This window comes from Arvicola amphibius, chromosome 12 (assembly GCF_903992535.2).
Source record: "Arvicola amphibius chromosome 12, mArvAmp1.2, whole genome shotgun sequence".
Taxonomy (NCBI): Eukaryota; Metazoa; Chordata; class Mammalia; order Rodentia; family Cricetidae; genus Arvicola; species Arvicola amphibius.
This window is the reverse complement of record NC_052058.2, coordinates 157,851,120-157,872,698: the sequence shown is the minus strand read 5'-3', so window position 1 is coordinate 157,872,698 and position 21,579 is coordinate 157,851,120. Positions and strand designations below refer to the sequence as shown.

Genomic DNA, 21,579 nt, shown 5'->3' with positions numbered 1-21,579 from the left:
AGTTAGATATTTGTTGACCTTTGGATCCCCATTATCTAAGACTAAATATTTTGAGGTTGTTGAATTTATTAGCCAAGCCTTTTAATTGCAAAAAACAAAACAAAACAAACTCAAAAACAACCAACCAAATAAACAAACAAACAAAAACCCCAGAAACAAATTCTGGCTAATGTAATCAAAACAGATTTGGGGGGCTCACAGAAGTGGGTCTCCTCCACCTTGACTGAAGGGCAGAGCTTAAACCTACTCTTGTTCTTTCAAATTATTGCCAAGAGGTCTGACTTAAGGAGTCGCTACAAACAAGATATCCTGACCTAGGGTGTGGTTACTTGGTGTTTTGGATATTAAGATGGCCCACAGAGGTGGATCTGCTCCTCTTGACCAAATGTCAGAGAATTCAAGCCTATTCCTGCTCCTTCAAGGCTATGACAGGAGGTTTGACCCAGGGAGTGGCTGCCTACAGGATACTTGGTCTAAGGTGTAGTCACTGCTTGTCCTGCCTAAAACAACAGAATGCTTAACTCAGGATAAAAACAGTGGCTTGATGTTTAAAGCATTGAGGCAGGTAACTGTTCTGGTTGTCCTTTGAGTCATGTTAAAGCAGTCTTTTGTCTTCTTCTCCCCCTTTTGAAGTTGGGGCGTATAAGCATATGGAAAATAAATGTGAGTGTATTCAGTATTCACTGGATGGCCCTCTCCGCTCTATCCAATGTCTCTGTGTTTCTTTTGTAACTATGTTCCTCCTATCCAATGTTTCTAATCTACATGCCCCTACCCTGGAATGTGCAAACCCCATCAAGGCTGGACCCCAGCAAATAGGAGTTCATTGGTGGGTACCTCGAAGGTCTCAGAATAGACAGAATTCTTAAATGATGACAGGGAACGCAGGTAAGATAACACCACAGAAGCATGCCAGTTAGAGCACTCTATACACATCACTGTGCAGTGCATGTCGGTACTACCAGTAGCCCAAATGCTAAACTTTCCAAGGTTTTTAAGTCATTCTACTTCAAATTTGGGTTCTTCAGTAAGACTGGGTCTTATGCTCCAACCGCCATGACTGCAGAAGGTGGCTGGCTTCTTCCAATTTCCATAAGTGGAAGATGTACTCTCTCATTCTGTGTTGTAAAAATAGCAGTTTTCCCAGGTATGGGAAGGGAGCTTATAGGCTAAGCAGCCAATAAGAATGCCAGTCCCAGCCAAGACAGGATGTAAAGGAAATGAGATACTAAAGGAAACTGCGGAACTGAGACTAGGAAAAGGGCATCAATTATTGAGAAGGAACACTGACTTGAGACTTTGCTAGGTGGTGCGAGGCCCTGGGTACAAAGACACAGTCTCAAGGTGCTTAGCCAGCTAAGAAACACAATAGCACCACGGTAACCAAGGAAAGGCTGTAGCCAAGCTATGACAGAAGACAGTGGAGCACAGAGCAAAGAATTGGTTCTAGAAAGCATACGGCTTCTCAGAAAAGCTCTCAGGGATGAGACGGGCCTTGGAGGACTGCGTTAGAAGCAGAGCCAGCTCTGGTATTTGCTACTCTCACTCATGAGCCAGAATCTGGGTCATGGCATTTCCTGCTCAGTCCTTTCCTGTGGCCACCAACCACAATGCACATGCTATTACAGTTAAGGTCTAAAATTAGCATTACGAGGGCCCCAGAGTTATTAGGGTTCTGCTTGTACCTGTGTTTTCGTCCTTTGCTCTCCCCAAGTTTTGACAATAGCCAAACTTAATGGCTGCTTTTTCGTTATTTTAGCTGTACGTGTATACTCAGAACCAGCATCGAATAACAGCTCAGCCACGGACTGCTGATATGATCTCCCGAAGACCTAATACCTCAAAGATAAAACAGGAATGAAAAATATTCACCTCCCAGAACCACGGTGGGGGTTAACTGGGGAGAGTTCCTGGGAGAGTTAGTATGTTGGCCATTAGCAGGCAGAAGCAGCTCACGCATCTGTGGGGCTGAGGATGCCTCTCTGTTCTTCCCCCTTTGGCTTAGGGGGTTGCAGCGGAGGTGCTACCAGGAGAAAATGTCTTCCAGGAAAGCAGGGACCCAGAGACTGTGCCAAACATGTAAGACTGCTGGAGTAAAGAAGAAGTGGACAGAAGTCTCTCTTGGGCTATGGGACCACCCCCCCCCCAACACCTGCCTCATGGTAGCACCGAGAGCCTGGCTCCTGGGTTTTGTGAGGCCTTCCAGTCCTATGAGAATGATTTCAAAAACAGCTGTCCTGGCTCCAGGAAGGCCCGTCTCTGTAGTTTATGAGGAAAAAAAAATGATGTACCCAGATGCCGGCCAGGGCAGGCTCCCTTCTATATCAAGATCTCGGAAGGGTGGAGAACAGAGCATCCACTAAGACGACATTGTCACACGCTGTCCCCACAACATCTGGAAACTGTGCAGAACAGCAGGTTGAATGGCCTTGGGGTGGGGTGGGGGCAGCTCTCTGCCCTGTCTGGATAAGCACAATATATGAAGAGTATGTGCCACAGGCTGAAGAAATTTAATAAAGGCTAGCTGCAGACGTAAACATGCTATGCGGCTTGGAACAGACAGTGAAGTGCAGCGTGTGAATTTAAATCTCCTTTCTGAGAGCCCTTGAGTGTAATTTAGGAGCCTCTTCTTGCCGATAGGTCATGATGTTCCCTTCTAACCTGGAAGTTCCGAGTAAATTCTGGTCCTTTATTCCTGACAGCCGGGCATTGAGGACTCAAACCATTCCAGGCACTGGAGGGACTCATGGGGTTTCGGGTCTTGTGCTAAGAAAGGACAGGAAGCTGCTTTGTAAAAATTCAGGCTCCTCCTTTTGAACATCATTTGTGGTGAAGGGTGACTGCCTCTCTCGAGTACATATGGAGAAAATAATTTCATGCAGAGAAGCTTAGTTCTGGTGTTTGCCAAGCTCCTCATCCCATCTGGGGGCAAGCCCAGGACTGGGAGCAACAGAGCCACAGAACATGTTGCCATGGTAACTTGGCATCACACACCTTTGCTCCTTTGTGTCAGCCTCCCCCAACCCCAAACCTCCAAATTACCTTTATCACTAGCGTACCTTTTCAGAATATTGAAATATTTTCTTAATTCCCACACAGACAGTTATAAAGACATTTTTCAAGACACTGGGGCACAGGGACAGGGCTTCCTTTTGAAGGCTGAGGCTCCGTTGAGTTTGCTTCCTGGCACACAACTGCATAACTGAGACCCAGACTAGCTTATCGCCTATGGAAGATTTCCCTTTCAAATTCTCTTCATAGGTTAGTGGACCTTGTCACCATCTTGTTTTAACCTCATCCTTAAACAACCCTGCAAGAAAATGAGCTCATTGAACATGCTGTGCCTAGGAACATCCAAGTGAGGTAGAACTCATTTTCCTACTTTACAAATGGAGAAATTAAATTGAATGGTCACCGAGCAGTAGCATGAGGGATTGGTGAGCGGGTGAGACGGGTCCGTGGATAAGGTACCTGCTGCTGAGGCTAAGGACCTGGATTCGAGGCTTCTAAAAGTTGTTACCTGACCTCTACAAGCATGCTACGGCATGCATGCATCTGTGCATTCATGCACATGCATGAGCGCATGTACACACCCACATCCACCCCCACGCCCCCCCACACAAATCAGTATAAAAATATTGTACAAGGGGCTGGAGAGATGGATCAGTGGTTAAGAGCACTGGCTGCTCATCCAGAGAACCCAGGTTCAATTCCCAGCACCCACATGACAGCTCACAACTATTTGTAACTCCAAGATCTGACATCCTCACACAGACACACGTGGGCAAAACAAATAAATAATTAAAAAATATTTCAAAAAAATATTGTACAAATGTACAATACAACAATTTTTAAAATGTTTAAGTTGAAGCTGGGATGATTCACTTGCTGTGCAGTTTTGCCCACTTGAAACCTATACCCTAACCATTTTCAATATCTCCGCAGAGTTGTACAACGATAACCACCATAAATGTTAGAACATGTGTATTATCTCAAAAAGAAACCAAAGATCATTTGGCTGTTACTCCCAATCAATTGTCCCACACCCACTTCTATGCCCAAGCCATAAGCAACCACTAATACACTTTGAATCCCTATAACTTTTCCCATTCTGGCACTTAAGATTAATGGGTGTGTGTGTGTGTGTGTGTGTGTGTGTCTTTCTTCATGACTGCCTTTTACTAAGCATAATGTTTTCAAAGTTCATCCATGTTTGGATGTGATAGCATGGCCAAGCGGTATGGCACGTTGGTGGACGTCTGGGTTGTCGCTGTACCTGTTGCTGTGAGATGTTGCTATGGATGTTGGTGTATCACTTTTTGTGTGGAGCTGTGGTTTTCATTTCTTTTAGTTTATGCCTAGGAGTGGTCCAGCAGGACCAAATGATAATTCTGCACACTGCCAGACTGTTTCCCACGGTAATTTTTATCATCTTCTATCCTTCTATGAACGCATACAAATTCCAGTTTCTCCACACCCTTGCCATCATTTGGTGAGATTCAATTTGTTTTTGCCTCATTTTATTTCCCAGTTGCGTTTCCACATCTAGATGGTTATCACATTGGAGGGTTACAAGGTGTTCTGTGTCCGTTGGTGTGCAACCGGTTGTTTAATCACAGCTTTGAGGCGGAGGCTTTGGATCTTGTCCAGTTTCAAACTGTTATAAACCATGGGACCCGACTTACACCATTTACTACATTTCTCCCTTAGTCTCTTCCTTTGATGTATGTTCCAGAACAAACAATGGATATGCACAGGTTTGATATGGCTTCTCAGATTACTCTACACATAAGTTATCTGTATGTAAAATGCCACCAGCAGGGCTGGTGCCTGCCGCCCTTCCCGCAGCCCCCATGAACCAAAAAGGCTTTACCTCCTTACTCAGGGGCACTAATAACACAGGTAGATTGTGTAAAAGAACCATAGGTTGCTTTGATTTGCGTTGCTTTCACTGTTGGGAACTTAGAACATTCAACGGCCATCAGATAGCCCAGTTGAGTCACTGAGCCAAAGAAACCAGGCAGTGCAAGAAAGCCCAGGGGATCAAAGCCGGGGAGTTGAAAGAAATTCCCTGGGTGTGGGTGACCGGGTCAGTGCTAATGGATGGGTAGCTGCAAATGAAGAGGCTGGAGGGAGGGCTGCTGAGCTGATCTAGACACGCCCTCCTCCAACACCCGCTTCATTCTGCACCTTTCCTGGCCCTGCTTCTCTCTCTCTCTCTCTCTCTCTCTCTCTCTCTCTCTCTCTCTCTCTCTCTCTCTCTCTCTCTCTCTCTCTCTCTCTCCCTCATTAACTATTCCTTCTCATCTTGAGAGTTTTCCCCATCACTTCCTTCTGACATTGGTATTCTCTAGAATTCCATTCCTGGATTCTTCTCTTCAGACATCCTGTGAGTCTTCTTTCTGAGGAAGCATTAATGCTATGCAAATTCCAGAAGCTCCCATCTAGTAGCCTCCAGCTCAGGTTTTTCTCCCTGAGTTCCCGCTCCCTAACTTACTGAACAGCTCTCTCCATGGGAACTCGTCTGGGTACTTCAAGCCCAGTGTTTCTTCTTAGACCCCTTCTTTCTTATATGTCCTGTCTTCAGTAGCAACAAGGATCCCATCTCCTCAAGCCAGGAAACTGTTCCAAACTCTCCCCTACAGCAAATACTCCCAACTCTACAGGGTTTTCTCCCCAAACCTACCAGACTAGTTTGATTTGTGTTTTCACTATTTCTCCCAATGATTGTGGCACCATGGCACACATGAGAGGTGTATTGGTGGAAACTGTCACCTCAGGAAGGAAAGTAAGACTGAACTGAACAACACGGACATAGAATGAAGGTATACTCACCGTGGGCAGGCAGCCTTCACACAGTTCCACAGGCTTCAGCAGAAACGGGGGTTTCCTGGACCCTTCTCTGTAGGGTCTACATCAAGGGTGACTTGGTTGTGATAATGTTAGACCCCATGGTTCAAATTTTCTAGGGAGCTTGAAGACCAACACAGGTTAAGAAAGTAGGGGAGGCTGAGGGAGTTCTTGATGCAAGAAGAGCTGCGGAGAAAGACCCTAGGGTAATAAAGGCATTTATCAGGAGGAAGGAGCTGGCAATGAGACAGGTAACCTTTCCAGAAGCTCTCTGCCACATGGCGTGACCTCAGGCCAGTCCTTTTGCTTCTAGTTTTATCCTCCACTAACCCATATTCTGCCACAATGATCTTCCACAATTCAAGTCAGAGAGAAAGTGTAGACTTTGAAATCCTTACTCAGGTCTTAGCAGGTTGGGAGGTGTGGAGGGTGTGCTTAGAGCGACACCAGCTTCCATTTACCTGAGACCACCACCCCTTTCCACTCCAGCAAAACCTTCCCGACGATTATTGTTAGGAATATTTTCTAACCGCACCACTCCGCTGACGCAAAATAATCCCAATCAAACCAAATCAGACCAAATTAAAAGAAACCCAGGTTTAATTAGTCATCTGCACTCCCGGGTAGCCCAGAGGGGAAACGAGAAGCCATCAATGTGACTACTGGAGGGGAAAAGGGATAACCACGAGTTTGGGGTTTTTTTCCCGGGGGGGGGGGGGGAGCAGTTTAAATAGCCTGTGGGAGTGGTCTTGACCTTTCCTGGGGAGGGCTCAAGGTTTGGCAGGCTACCTTGACCCTTCTCGGGGAGGGGCCTCCAAAGATGGGATTACAATTTTGTCTACTCTTCCTGAGAGTGCCACATCTAACAAGGTGCACTTAGTATGCAAAAGCAGCAGCGGCTGAGAGGTGGAAGGAATTAGGAAGACTGTCCTAGGGCGGACGACACCAACCTCACCCCACCAGTTATATGGTTGTGCAGTGCAAAGGCTCAAAAGCAGGGTTTTGTGCCTGCTAGGTGATCACGCTATCCACTGAGCTAGATCCTCAGCCCCAGCACAGGTTTTCTCGTGATGAAACATACATTTCTCCACGTACATATGCTCTTGGATAACTTACTTCCGCTCTAAGCCTCCATTTTTCTATCTGAAGAATAAGCATAATAAAATGGTACCCACACTTTTGCGAGACTCAAATGGCATAGCCCATGGAAAGCACTTAGAAGTTATCTATAATTAACACTGTGAATACCCCCTGAATTCTCCCGCTGGTTTAGTCATGACTCCCCCACACACACCCCTCCCCGACTTCTAGCAACTGAATCATCTCATCAGCCTTCCTGTTCTGTCTGTGTGTCCGTCAATTCTGCTGCACTGACCAGACGTTAAGATCAGGAGCTCAGCCAGCCCCTTCCACGTCCCTAGCACACGCTTGACCAGACGTTAAGATCAGGAGCTCAGCCAGCCCCTTCCACGTCCCTAGCACACGCTTGAATACAGAGCAGTTGTGTTTACCGAAGCAAAATAGGAAAACGCAGTCTCGGGGGAACACAAGGCTAAGTCTATTCTTGGATTGCTTCTTTAAAACGCTCATTCCATTCTTCTCTTCCTGCAGCGCCGGCCTTAAAATACTTCATTTGTCTGCGCCACACAGACAACACCTACCCCATTGGGCCCGTTTCCTTCTGTCTTCCTTTGTTCTAGCCACTTCCTCTCTCTCTTGTTTCTTTCTCCTTCCTGCTGAAGCTCATCTCCTGCTGCCTCAGGTTTCCCTCTCTTTTGTTTTTGTTGGTGCTAAGAGACTTTTCCCTAAAATTCACCTCGTTGCAGGCTTCCCAGAAATTCGTGGAGAGTTACTGTAATGGGGGAAGCTCCACCCTTCCTTTCCCCCCTCCTGCAGCAGCAAGTCCTTGAGGCCTCAGAATATCTGCCGCCTGAGCGTGGAGTCAGCCTGATTTCCCTCTTCCTCCAGCAGGATATGGGCCTGTAAACATTTGACTCAGAGTGAGTGTGCCCAGCCACACAGTCAGAAATTCTGAGATGTCTAGGGTAGCTTAGGCCTCTCCACCCCGAGCTCAAATGTGAAGTTGTAGCATTATCAAATAGATTCACAAAATCTTCTGCGTGGGCTTCACAAAGATCTGAATTCTATTTAACCCTTTCTTTGAAGTCCAGTCTTGAATAGCCCCCAAATAAGGGCTTGTCACCTGATGATGGACCCAATACCAATAATTATCCTGATCTGCCTATAATTTAATCTGGACTATTTGATCTATAAACATTAACCAAAGATATGCCTGGCATATCTTTAATCCCACCATTTGGGAGGCAGAGGCAAGCAAATCCCTGTGAGTTCAAGGCCAGCCTGGCCTACAAGAGCTAGTTCCAGGATAGGCTCCAAAGCTACAGAGAAAAGATAAAAGCCAAAAAAGAAAAAAAAAAAAAAACATTAAACAAAGTACAAGATTGAATGGAACTAAACATACTAGATGGACACGTGCCTTCAATCCCAGCACTGCAGGAGGGCAAATCTCTTGGAGTTGGAAATCGGCCTGGTTTGCAGTGACCAGCCAGCTACATATTGAGACCCCATCTCAACGGAAAACAACGATGGAATGTAATACAGTATCGCTGGGAAAGAAAAGACAGTAAGGGGTCGTTAGAAGGAGACGAGGTTTAAGACACCCAGAATGTTTTCTTTGTTGCACTTAGGTTAGCAATGGCTTTTCACCATGGTCTCTGCATATATATGAAGACACTTAGATTCTGCTTCCAGCTGCCACTATTAGTAGAGTACTGGCCGAGTCTCACAACCTCTACTATTAAACTAAAGGGTTATTCAGTATGACATCAAAGAGAACTTTGAACTCTGCGCTTGAGAGCGATGTAAGGAGGAGGAAGGGAGAGAGCTCTTTGGCTAGGGTTTGCTATGCCGGTCTCGCTGAGGGAAATGAGCCTTAAAGCCATGAGGGGTTTCTGAGGGAAGAGAACAGAAGAACGCCGTGGAGCTGCAGATGAAAGCGGCTGTTCAAACCAGGCGGCAGGAGCATTCAGACACAGCAAATTCAGAATACAAGTACTCGTGAGCTGTGGGAAGGGCTGGATGGGCAGGCTGTGAGAGGTGCTGTTGGATACGAAGCCGCAGCTCATAATGGAGCCTGAGGAAGGGAGGAAGGAGAAACCAGCTCCTAAGAGCTGTCTTTGGACTTTCACACGCAGCGTGGGGCGGCGCAGAAGTCCCGCCATTTACGCACGCACATAAACATGAGATAAAATACACAAACAGATTTTGTTCCTCAAATGTTTTATGAACACTTAAAATTTTTTATTCTATGTGTATTTGTACATGTCTATGCACCATGTATGCGCCTGGTGCCCAAGGAGATCGTGGGCGGGGGAGGGGGCGGGAGTATCAGATTCCCTGGAACTAGAGTTACAGATATTTGTTAGCCGCCTCGTGGGTGTTGGGAACCGAAACTGGGTCCTTTGCAAGAGGAGTCAGTGATTTTTGACTTCTGTAGTTTCACTTCTGGCTAAGTGTTCTTGTTAACTGAAGTATGTCAAGCTAGAATGCGGTTTTTTTTTTTTTTTTTTTTTTTTTTTTTTTTTTTTTTTTTTTTTTTTTTTTTTTTTGTCCTTAAATGCTTACCCTGAGAAAGGCTCCGGGCTATCTGGGATCCCGCGTGTAGTCGCAGTCCAGCTAATAAAGACTTTCTTTTGGCTTGAACCTGTGTCTGAGTAGCATTCTCTGGTAAATACCCTACGATACAACCCCGACAGGAGCAAGTTGTTTTGTATTTTTTTTGTTCTTTCTCCCCTTTACTTTATTTTTGATTGTGAGTGTGAGTGTGCCTCTCTGTGTACGTGTGCAAGACAGCAGTACATGACCACGGAGGGCGAAGCATTGAATGCCCTTTACCACTGAAGTTCCAGGCTGAGCTGCCAGATCTGGGTGCTGGGACATGAACTCTGCCTGAGCCGGATGTACTTTTAAAGCTCTGAACCTTACCTCCCCGCTCCCCTTCAGCGCTAAGTGTTCTTTGCTAGGGGGAAAAACCAATAGTTAAAGCACTCTCTGCCCTTCTTGGCGCCTGAGGTCCCACTCCCTTCCTTCTCTAGGAAGACTCAGCCCCCTCTGTGCGGTTTGCCCTTCCTTCCCACCGCTTCACTTCCTCAGCGCTCAGCACGTAAGATGATCCGCAGGCCAACAAGCAGCAGGCAAACAGCACATATTACCCAGTCTGTTGTTTGTTCTTTCTGACTCTCATTGGCCGGCTACCCTGATTTTCAGTCTGTAACATCCTATGAATTGTTGACTGGTTAATTCTGGTGAGAGGGGCTCCACCTTTGTATCCGAATTCCACAGAACTCTCTGAATCTCGGATAGAGACGATCACGACCACCCTCTGCATGAAGATCCTGTGTTTGTTCTTGCATGTCATTCTCCTGCCCATGATATCCTTACTCATGATTAGCAGGCCGTGCATATCCAGACATTGCTAACCCACTGACAGATACTAGGTTTGATGCAATTGACTCAGTTTTAGTTACATTGAAGTAGATCTTGGTCCATAATTACACTTACTAGACCTTTGCTCTCATCTAGAAAAAAGGAATATGCTACAAATACATTAAAATACAATTTTTCTGGTTACTTTTCTACTTCTTACTTCCTGTGTTGCAATCTAGTATTATTGTTTGTTTATTTATACCACATCCCCTCTCTCTCTCTCTCTCTCTCTCTCTCTCTCTCTCTCTCTCTCTCTCTCTCTCTCTCTCTCTCTCTCTCTGTTTCCTTTCTTTCTTTTTCTTAGAAGAGAGACCTTAATCTACTGAGATAGAATTACAAATAAAACAAATAACTTAAGGGGTTAGAGAGATGGCTCAGTGGTTAAGAGCATCGGCTGCTCTTCCAGAGGTCCTGGGTTCAATTCCTAGAAAGCACAGGGCAGCTCACAACCATCTGTAGCTCAAGTTCCAAAGACTCTGATGCCCTCTCTTGGCCTCCATATGCATTAACCAAGCATGTGGTACACAGATATGCATTCAGGCAAAACATTCAAACATATAAAATTAAAACACACACAGAATAAAACAAATAACCTCAGAGGTACCTGTTCCGGGGACCTTCATCTAATACTGTGGGACTAGTTCTGGGAGAGAAAGAGTTCTGTTACTCTTTCTCTCCTGCCCGCCAGTTCCTGAATAACCACTCTGAGGCTTAATATTCATTTCAAACTGTTTGGTTCAGGTTTATTATTAACTAGCTCTTACAACTTCAGTCAATCCGTTTCTACTATTCTATATGTTACCACTAGGCTCGCCACTTTGTTACTTCACATCTTGTTTCCCTGGCAGCGCTGGCATCTCCCCGACTCTGCCTTCTTCCTCCCTGTATCTGTTTGGATTTCCCACCTGGCTCTATTCTGCCCTGTGATGGGCCAAAGAGGCTTCTTTATTAACCAGTGGCAATAAAACATATTCACAGCATACAGAGGGGCATCCCACATCAGAACACAACCCAGTCTTAGGGAGGAGCAAACACACCCAGAAGAGTTGGGAGCACAACCAGTATCTTTGTTTGTTTTCTGAAACTAGGTTTCTCTGTGTAACAAACTTTGCTGACCTAGAACTCACTATGTAGACCAGGCTTGCCTCTGCCTCCTGAGCGCTGGGACTGAAAGTGTGTGCCACCACGTCCTGCCTTATTTCTGAAGCTTATGTGAGCTACACTTAGAACCCCCAAGAATACCTGGTGAGCTGAAAGAGGGTGACACTCAGCACCACTTGTAAGACCTGAAGAATTCTGTGAATGGCAAGAGGGATATAGCCCTTACTGCAGCTACTTCCTGTCCCCTCCCTTAGGACATTATTGACAGTTCATTTTCATTTCCTGTTACTGTGTGTCCTCAACATTGGAATAAGGCTGGCTAGGTGCTTCAGTGGGTGCTAGCCCCAAGACCCACATGGTTGAAGGAGAGAACCAACTCACACATGTTGCCTTCTCTGCTTTTTATTTAAGCCATGATATGTACATGTACACACATGCACACACACATACACATACACCTCAATAAATAACTCATAAATGCAATTAAAGAAATCTTTTAAATATCATAATAACTTTGATTATGTAAACCTAAAGAAAAAGACGCTCTTATTAGTTTACTGCAACACCTTCTGGCCCAGATACCAGCTGGGAGACAGCAAAGTTTGGCTGAACCACATCATCCTGCACTGTACTTATTTTGTAGGAAACAAAGGAAATGCTCTAAAGTACCATACGTTCAAGCCTTCGTGGCCCTCTATCAGAATGGAGGTCTATACAAAGAGAAAACAGAAGATGGGCATCTCTGATACCCTAGATCGCCTCTGTATCCAAATCCTGTTCCAGAGGGAGAACAGCAGAAACAAGGCTCCGGAGGCGAAACCTCTTCTCCCTCTCTGTGCAGCTCCTTGTCAGCTCTATAACCTTTCACTTAGCCAAGTGACCAAAAAGAAGGAGACCAAACTTTGAACTTCCTGTCATCCATATGCTTCTACGCCTGCAGCACTCCTCATAAGGGAAATGCTTAGACCCTTGAAGACATTTAGAACCTGTGTATCTTTCACAATTTTGGACCTTTAACAATACTAAGAGAAAATGGGAAGTCACTTTGAGGACATATCTCAATTTACTAGTAACTTTCAGACCTTAGCATCATCTTTGATCTTACAGGGTAACCTAGTCTTAGTTCCAATCACTTGGCTGTACCAAGTAGAAACCCAAGCTGTGAAAGGAAGCTCAGAAGCATGCACACAAGCCATGCATTCAGAATCCTGCTGGGCTGGCGTTCAGACCCATCGCAGCCAGGAAGCAGCTGCTCAGGATTGCAACAACACAGCAGGAAACCTACAGATGCAGGACGATGATACAATCTCATCACGAGGACAGAAGTTTTTATCAAGAAACCTGTTGGGCTAGAGAGATGACTCAGGGCTTAAGAGTGTTTGCCGAGCTTGCTTGAGAGAAGGCTCAATGGAGGGAAGAGTGGAGCCGTGTGACTAGCCTGTCACAATGGTGCCATCATGAGACAAGCCCGTGTAATGGGAAAAGTGAGAGAGGAAACAGAAACTCTGAGTGAAGACCACACGGCCAAAAGCTACAAAGCCCTGCCAGCCCCCTCTTGATTCACAGCATGGACACCAAATGCACCTCGTGAACACACACGTGCCTCATCTGTCTTAAGTGTGCAAAGCAAGTTGAAGAGTAAATCTCTACTCTGTCCTTTATATGAATGCGCTCAGATTTTAAGTTCATTTCCACAGCCCCGGTAAAAAGTAAACACTATCCGTCCCCCATGGAGGCAGCCTTTATTTTTATTTTTTTAATATATAATTTGTTTTTATTTTATGTGCATTTGTCTTTTGCCTATGTGTGTATGTCTATGTGAGGGTGTCAGAAACCCTGGAACTGAAGTTCCAGACAGGTGTGAGCTGCCACGTGGGTTCTGGAAATTGAATTCAAGTCCCTGGAAATATAGCCAGTGCTCTTAACCACTAAGCTATCTCTCCAGCCCCCAGCTTTTATATATAATAAGGATTTATGCATTTTTGGTTCCTGGCACACAGCTTCTAAAATGATAGGAACTGCTGGGATCCTAAGTATCTCTTGTCTATTAATGACATGGCTGGTGGTCAAGAGTCCTTCGGCAGACTTCAGGTTGGGGACTAGGAGGTAGAAAGCCTTGATTTGAAGCATAAAACCTTCAGCCCTGTCCCTAAACTCTGGGACAGAGAGGATGGAGACTGACCTCAACCACCAATGGCAAAATGACATAGTGATCACATCTACTTAATTAAAACTTCATGAAAACCCCAGCACAATGGGTTTGGGTAGCTTCTCAGCTGGCAAACACGTTTACCACCACTCTGTGGTCAGAGTCCTTATGCTTCGGACCCTCTGAACCTTGTTCTCTGTGCTTAGGGACCCTCTGAACCTTGTTCTCTGTGCTTAGAGCCCCTCTGAACCTTGTCCTCTGTGGTAGGGACCTTCTGGACCTTGTCCTCTGTGCTTAGGGTCCTCTGGACCTTGTCCTCTGTGCTTTCCACCTGGTTGCTCATTTGTAGCCTTTAAAACAGACTCAGAAATGTAAATAATGACCCCTCCTAAATTCTGTGAAACATTCTAGCAAATTATCAAGCCCCCAAACAGAGAGGAACAAAGGAAAGGCAGCCTGAACAGGATTAAGACCAGGAGTTACACCTTCAGTGACCCGTTTCCCCTGAGTAGGCTCATCTCTAGAAGTGTCTGCCACCTCTCAATAATGCCACCAGTGATTCCGTCAGTGGACTAACCCATATGTGCAAAGAGACCCCGCCAGATCCCACACTGCCCCAAAGTGCCACACCTCTGAGCATTGTAGCGGAGACCATTACATAGCATTGCACTGTGAGTCTTTTTGAAAGAAAATTCATATATAAATCATCAAATTACCTGAACAGACATTTTTTACAAAGAAGATATAAAAGTGGCCAATAGGTACATAAAAAAATTCTCAAGATCACTAATCACCGGAGAAATGCAAGCTAAAACCATAACAATGGACTAGAGCAATGGCCCCAGTGTACATGCCGATCTTGCAGAGAACCCGGGTTCAGTCTCCAGCACCGCCATGGCACCTGTCCATAACGCCAATATCCTGTCTGGCTCTGTGGGCACAAGGCCTGCAGACAGTGCACACATACACGTATATAGAGGTGAACACTCATGCCCATAAAATAAAAATAGAAACCTTAAAAAAATAAAGAAAATCAGAGTGAAATATTACCTTACACCCGTTAGAATAGAATTATTGAGGAGGTAAAAAAAATAGTATAGATGAGGATTGTAGAAAGAAAGCCCCCACGCACTGCTGGGCAGTGGGAAAAGAAAGCCCCCACGCACTGCTGGGCAGTGGGAAAAGAAAGTCCCCACGCACTGCTGGGCAGTGGGTGAACTGACAGAGGCAGTATGAGAAGCCGCACGAAAGTGCCTCAAAAATTAGAAATAGCACAACTATATGATCCGGAAATCTCACGACTGGGTATATACATCACCAAAGAACCTGAAATCAGTGAGCTAATGAAATGTTTGCATTTGTTTCACCTTTGCGATATTATTTACAGTCGCCAAGCTATGGAACCCACCGTCTGTCAACAGATGAATAGATAGAGAAAATGTGACACACAAGCTCCTAGAAATAAATCTCACCGTTTGCGACTGTTCACAGAAACTTGCAGGATATTGTGCTAAGTGAAGCAAGCCAGGGATAGAAAGACAAATACTGAAAGGTTTCTCTGTGTGCAAACTGAACAAGAAGCAGAATGTAGAGCGACGGCGGCCAGGGTCTAGAGGTGGAGGAAGAGGAATATAGCGACATTGGATGATGAATCCAGTTTAGGTTAGACAGGGAGGCCAGGTCGCTAAGCTCTATTGTATAGCATGGTGACCACGGTTAATAAGAAATATTATTTGTCTGAACGTCCCTGGAAGAGTAGATCATAAGTGTCCTTACCATACAAAAACGTGGTGGATGGATCTGTCAGTGGGTACATATATCAAATCCTCATAGTGCATACTATAAATCGATACATCTTTTACTCCTGTACTCCACGCTCCTCTCTAGGAGAATGGCGTGATCTGGCATTGTGACTGGCATCTGAGCTGTAAACCTGGAGTCTGATACTAGTTCTTGGCAATTAATGCCAGATGTAAGTGACTGCTTGGAGACACTGCTAGTGTCCAAAGAGTTGGGGAATCAGTTGCTGTGAAGTGGTGCGGGAGAATTGTCTGTATTCTGTCAATCATGTTTTAAATAAACGCTGATTGGTCAGGCAGGAAGTATAGGTGGGAAAACCAGACAGGAAGTAGAAATGATGTAATGAGAACAGGAGAATTCTGGGAAGGAGGAAGCTGATTCCTCCCACTCCTGCCCAGATCACCAAAGCAGCAGGATGTGATCTGCCCAACTGAAAAAGGTACTGAGCCACATGGCTAACATAGATCAGAAAAATGGGTTAATCAAGATGTGAGAGTTAGCCAGTAAGAGGCTAGAGCTAATGGGCCAATCAGCTTTATAAATTATAGAGATCTCTGTATGATTTTTCTTTGGGGCTTGCCGGCTGTGGGGGACCTGGTGGGAGGCCAGAAACCCCAACAAGCAGGCCCCTTCATGTTACAGTGAAGTTAGAGAAAACATCGATATTTGGTGAGCCAAAATAGATTGTCATGGATTAAACATATCTGTTTGGGGGAGGGAGACAAAAGAAAAAGAAAACACTAATACAGGTATCCCCAGAATTTCCCAAATGTTCTCTCCCCCGACTATGTGTGTGTGTGTGTGTGTACGTGTACCTAAGGAGTTGAAAACAGTGTTTCTAGTAGTAGACACTAGGGTACACTGCATTGCCTTTTCTCTGTTACAGGTCAAGATTTAATAATTTCTGCATTGTTTTCTTTATTTCCTTCATTTCCCTCTGGCAAATGTCAAGCAAACTCACGGTTTGGAGGTCAGCCCCGCCTCCTTTTGGTTCTGTCATACACTCCACTTTCCAGCACGTTCTGTATGGCAGAGACTATGATGAACGTTGCCATGTGATTCAAGAAAGCCCTATGGAACACAAATTTGAAGACAGAATTTGCTAGAGTCTGTTTCGCATACCCAACCATGTTGATCTTTGGTATCTACTCCTTTATTTCCCATTTCTGGACTCACACATATTCAATGCCACCATCCCCTGACCACCTAGAATGAGCACCTCTTAGGGGTAGGGGTGGGGGACGTTTTACCTGTCCCTTAGGGTTTCTAGTGCTGCGAAGAGACACCATGACCACAGCAGCTCTTATAAAGGAAAACATGTAGTTGAGGTGGCAGCTTACAGTTCAGAGGTTCCGCTCACTATCATCACCGTGGAGAGCACAGCAGCGGGGAGCATGGCAGACATGATGCCGGCTACACCTTGATCAGAAGGCAACAGGAAGTGGAACTGTTTCACTGAGCAAAGCTTAAGCATAGGAGACCTCAAAGCCCGCCCCCACAGTGACACACTTGCTTCAAAAAGGCCACACCTCCCAAGACTGCCACTCCCTGTGAGCTTATGGAGGTCAGTTGCATTCAAGGTACCACAACCTGCATAAGGTCTGTATACTGCTTGTGCTCCTAGCACCCATGGAGGCCAGAAGAGGGTGTCAGATTCCCTGAGGCTAGAGTTAGAGATGGTTGTCAGTCTCCAAGAGGGTGCCAGGGATTGGGCTCTTACCAGAGCCATTATCTCTCCGCCCCCTCTCGTTGCTCTTCACGCTGCTATGCCGTATCCTCTGCTTTTTTGTTCCATCTGCTTGTTAATCCACTGAGTATATTCAGCTCTGTTTTCTTTCCTTTCCTTTTCTTTCTTTTTTACAAAAATACTCACAAAATGCTATGGATTTAGGAAAGCAAAAAGTGGTGCGTGGTAATTCGTATTTTGCCTAAACAGAAATAAGTGCTCAGATCCGTGATTCTTAGCCCCAGAATCAGAACCACCTGTGAGGTTTTTCCAACGGCAAAACATCTCCTGTCTCACATAATTTTGTCACTCCAAGCTGTATGTAAAGATGTGCCATTTCAAAAACCTTGTCAAGAATTCGACTGTCAGGGACTGGGACCCACAGAACATGCTGAGCAGGAAGGATACTGAAACCTGGAAACGTTGGACACGCGTCACGTTGAGCTTTAAATTGCGTGCGGACGGCAGGGCAGCTTTCCAGGTGAATAGCATTCCAGAAGAAGGGAGACCGAGAGCCTAAACTCAAGGCAGCTGTCTTGATCAGTATAAATTTTCTAATTCACAAGGAGAAGATGAGTGGAAGACTCACCAAGGAGTCACCATCATGCAGGCTAGCCATGGAATTTGGAGGCTCGGAGATGCCTTTATTCTTACGCATAGATGCAATTAATACACAGAACAGTAATGATTAGATTTATACACCTAGTTTCTTTCTACAAATTAGGAATCTTCTCAAGAAGCACATGTGCATTTCAGCATTTGATATCCTGCGATTGATGTACACTAGATTTTATTTTCCTCAAGACAGGGTTTTACTGTGTATCTCTGGCTGACCAAGAACTTTTTCTAGACATTGGACTGACCTTAAATTCACAGAGTATGCGCTTCTGCCTCCTGGGGTTAAAGGTGTGTACCCGCAGCCTCTGTAGTAGAGTTTTAATCCACAGGTGTTGACGGAATTAATGATAGTGTCAGCCTGAGAGAGCAGATACATACATGTGAGCACTCGTGAAGCATGCAAGAATGACCTGGTTTCTGTCTACACATTATGACCATGTTTTGAAATATCCCAAACTGAGCCATTTTTGGCAAAAGAGTATATTGATTTTCCATTATATACCAGACCACATACTTGTATATGTTCTCAAAATGATATAATTTCCTTTGCACTGTGTGTGTAGGGTTCCTCTCCTACCACTGTTCTTGTTAGTGTTTATAGATAAAAAGATGGCTAACCAGAAGATACAAGACCCAAGCTCCTGCGGCCCATGGGTGGATTTGAACCTAGCTTTGTTTTCCTTTAAAGCACAGGACCATTTCTTCACCCTGTACGACTGTTGGGTTAATCCAAAGACAGTTATAAGACTAAGCAGGTTGTTGGTAAATACTGTTAAATATACAAGTGAGGTCAGATCTGAAACGGAGCCCATGCGGCCCAAATCAGGTGTTTGCTTTAAACTACATTAGGGCTGAAGAAACAGCTCAATTAGTGAAGTGTTTGCCTTACAGGCACGAGGTCCTATTCGATCACCAGAATCCACATGGTAAAATTTAAAAGCCAACTGTAATGGCATGCACTTGTAATCTGGAGAAGCAAAGACAAGTGGACCCCAGGGCTCACTGGGCAACCAGCTTAACCTTCGTGGTAAGCACCAAGACCAGTTGAGAGACCGGTGTTTTTGTCTGTTTCTTTGTTTCTGTTTATCTCTTTGTTCAAGACAGGGTTTCTCTGTAGCTTTGGAGCCTGTCCTGGAACTCACAGAGTCCAGGCTGGCCTCGAACTCACAGAGATCTGCCTGACTCTGCCTCCTGTGTGCTGGAATGAAAGACTTGGGCCACCGCTGCTCAGCTGAGAGACTGGGGCCTGTGATGCCAATACTTGCGAAGCAGAAGCAGGAGGATTAGGAAAGAGTTCTAGGCCAGTTTACATTATATAGGGAGTTTGAGGTCAACTTGGGTCATGTGAGATCCTATATCAAAAATGACAACAGCAAACAAGGAGTAACAGGAGACTGAGGGTACTAGGTGTGTGTGTGTTCATGTGTGCGTGTGCATGTGTAGGTGTGTGTACGTGTGTGAGTGTGTGTACGTGTGTGAGTGTGTGTACGTGTGTGCGTGTGTGTGTGTGTGTGTGCCTTGCTTTTTTAAGACAGGGTCTCTCAGCTGAGCAGTGGTGGTGGCACAGTTTGAGTGGGGGGAGGGGTACTGTCTAAGCACAAGAATAAGATGAGTAGACCCACCACCCCCTCAGAGTTAGCAATCACCTCAAAGAAGCAATGAGGTGGAGAAAGAAGCCCTGAACTCTGGTGTCAAACCCAAGAACCAGGGAATATCTCTGGGCTCATCAGAGGAAAACAAACAAAAAGTAGAGATGACCAAGTTGAAGAAATGGCTCTCCTGGCAGGTTCTCTGGACCTGAGAAGAAGGGGGCTATCCCAGTATACTTCCTGGGCATAGATCAGCGTTCTACTTTTGATCTGGGTATCATTTTTTTTCCTTTAAAGTCACTTTGTGCTGACTTGCTCTTATCCATTACGTAATGGTTAGTTTTCATCAAATCTGAGCTCTGCTGCTGTCTGTATTCTACTCACACTGAACGAGATGGAAACAAACCCCTCAGCTGATATGTCTTTGCCAAGGCATGACAGCAAATTCTGGTCTTTGTTAAAATTCTAACACTACATGCCCTTGAATGAGTCATTTAACATTATTTCTCTAAGATTAAGTTTTTCTCCTTATAAAATGAGAATAATAAAATATCACAAATCGTTAAGGAGATTAAATGAGATGGATATATGGTAAAGTCTTAAACCAGTGTCCACATGAGGAAGCTTCACAAATGTTAGCCTCTGTTCCTTTCTTTACCATTGTAGCTTTAAATTTCAGGAAGCACCACCACACACAGTTCTCATTGGAGCTACGCATTTAGGGTTTACACACAGGGCTATACAGAGGTCAAGATGGAGGCTGGTCAAGGAAGAAAACCTGGAAAAGAGAGATACCTGCCTCTCCTTGCTTTGGCTTTAATGCTCAATAAAGTTTCTAAGCCGTCCTAACACTCCAGATCTCATGCATTCATACATTCTCCCTCAGTTCTCTCTCAGGGGCTTTCGGCTCCTCTCCTAATTCCGTGGTTGGACTGCCACGACATCCACGCTGCCACGTTACTGCTCCACCACGTCACCTGTCCCGTCACTTAGTCATGGGGGCCTTCTCCATCTTAATCAGAAAAAGCTGGGCGAGCCCCCCCGCCATTGAGGGCGGCAAGGGCTCCCCCCTCACCCACAGGCTCAGCATGTAAGCAGGGCCTCTTTCTCTTGGGGGATGCCCAGTGCAGTGAGAGTCTCCGTCTTCTCTTTGCTTGGGGCTTCTCTAGTCATCTGGGAAAGCCCAGCTCGCTCATCTCGTAAGATCTCTTAACTAAGATATTGATTTTACCCTGTGGTTGCCTTTGGTGGGTAGAGAGAGCTGAAGTAAGCGTCCCCACCTACACCTAACATTTACCACTGATCTACGTAAGCTCTACAGAATTTTCAGTCTTCTGTAAGGCCTGCCCCGTCATGCCCAAATTAGTAGGAGCCATTAACGTGCAGGAATTCTTTCTCAAACAATGAGCAACATAACTCAAGTGTCCTCTACTTCAGGCTAAAGGGATACTCCCTGCCCAAGTCCTTTGACAAAATTTCTTTAAGGACTTTAGAAAATAGACTTAATAAATGTTTTTATGGAGGAGTGCTATGAAAGCCCAGAGCAAGATCAGTGGATTGGAGAGAATAACAGCTGCGACTCTGCCTGCTCATATTGTCCCCTCTCCATCCTTGATAATAGCACATGAAGGCTGGTCCAGCTTACTTCTTGCTATGCTACTTAAAACAGAGAAATATTAGGTCGGGCTGATACTGCAACCCTTTAATCTCAGCGGCTTAGGAGACTGGGATTTTAGGTTCACAAGTTCAAGGTCTGTCTGGGCTACAGAGTGAGTTCCAGCCCAGTCCACATAAGTTAGTAAAACTCTTGTCTCAAAATAAAAAGGAGAGAGAGAGAGAGAGAGAGAGAGAGAGAGAGAGAGAGAGAGAGAGAGAGAGAGAGAGAGAGAGAGAGAGAGAGAGAGAGAGAGAGAGAGCTGGAGATATACCATGGGGTTAAAGCACTTGGCTTGTATATGTAAAGCCCTAGCTTCAATACCATTTTAAAAATATATATTAAACAATATTAAAGAGATTGTAGGGAGGCCCCCACAATCAACTAACCTGGACTCACAGGGGCTCACAGAGATTGAACCAACCACTAGTGAGCCTGCATGAGGCTGACCTAGGCCCTCTGAGTATCTGTTACAGTTGTGTAGCTTGGTCCTCTTATGGAACCCCTAACAACAGGAACAGGGGCTGTCTCTGACTCTTTTTTTAAATATAATTTATTCATTTTTTTATTTAATACACATTATTGT

At 45.2% G+C, this 21,579-nt stretch overlaps 1 long non-coding RNA gene across 1 annotated transcript in view; it reads right to left on the bottom strand.

Moving 5' to 3' along the window:
• Nucleotides 1–16,318: 16,318 nt before the first annotated feature.
• LOC119802590 overlaps nucleotides 16,319–21,579 on the bottom strand; it is a 31,350-nt gene continuing 26,089 nt past the window's right edge. Inside the window, exon 4 of the long non-coding RNA XR_005283473.1 lies at nucleotides 16,319–16,477. This is a non-coding gene — a long non-coding RNA (uncharacterized LOC119802590). The remainder of the gene's footprint in view (nucleotides 16,478–21,579) is intronic.